The 711-nt window shown below is 35.6% G+C and overlaps 1 protein-coding gene across 7 annotated transcripts in view; it reads right to left on the bottom strand.

Annotated features, from left to right (window-relative positions):
• Window positions 1-711, bottom strand: part of MYOF (myoferlin) — a 68210-nt gene that overhangs the window by 8462 nt on the left and 59037 nt on the right. The gene's annotated exons all lie outside the window — the stretch shown is intronic.

Raw genomic sequence — 711 nt, 5'->3', positions numbered from 1 at the left:
AAAAAAAAGACAAGACTTATTTACAGAGAGGTAGAGCCTCTCATTCCATGCTGTGCAGCAGAAAAACAGTTAAGCATATTAACAGAACGCATTCTCCAAAACTTGTTAGCAGTTAAAAAAAGATAAGAAAAGTTCATATGAGAGACAGAATTAGAATATAATTAAGGCTGAAAAAGATGGAATTTCTCTTACCCAGGGTTAGACATCTTGCCTATAATGCAACTATATTAGTAGTCAGAGAGCCATGTCCAAAAAAACAATTATTAATTAGCTGTGTCTAGATAACCATTTTAAAGGTCTGATTTCTGGATTTCTCTCCTCCATCTTCCAGCAGTGCAGCACAACCTAGCTAGCTTCCTATGTCCTAGACTGCTTAAGTCAGAGGAAGTGAATGTACGCTTAGATGGAGCAGTCAGTTACTTAGACTGAAGAAAAAACACTATCATACGTGGGGTCCATTGCAGGAATTGCATTCCTCTAAAAACTATAGCAAACCTGTTATGTAATTCTTTAATGTATTTATCCTGAGGGGAAAATGTGCTAATTTGCTTTTGGCATTCCTGTTTCTTTTCAAATTGTTGCTGCATAATTACATCAAGACAGATCTGCAAATCTAAACACACATCACTCCATTAAAAGCAGTGGAAATCATCTGTACCACTGTGTCAGAATCCTGTAGGTTTCAAATGCAGTTAAAAAAAAAAAAAAAAA

This window comes from Meleagris gallopavo, chromosome 8 (assembly GCF_000146605.3).
Source record: "Meleagris gallopavo isolate NT-WF06-2002-E0010 breed Aviagen turkey brand Nicholas breeding stock chromosome 8, Turkey_5.1, whole genome shotgun sequence".
Lineage (NCBI taxonomy): Eukaryota > Metazoa > Chordata > Aves > Galliformes > Phasianidae > Meleagris > Meleagris gallopavo.
The sequence above is the reverse complement of the archived record's forward strand: the minus strand, read 5'-3'. Positions and strand labels throughout refer to the sequence as shown.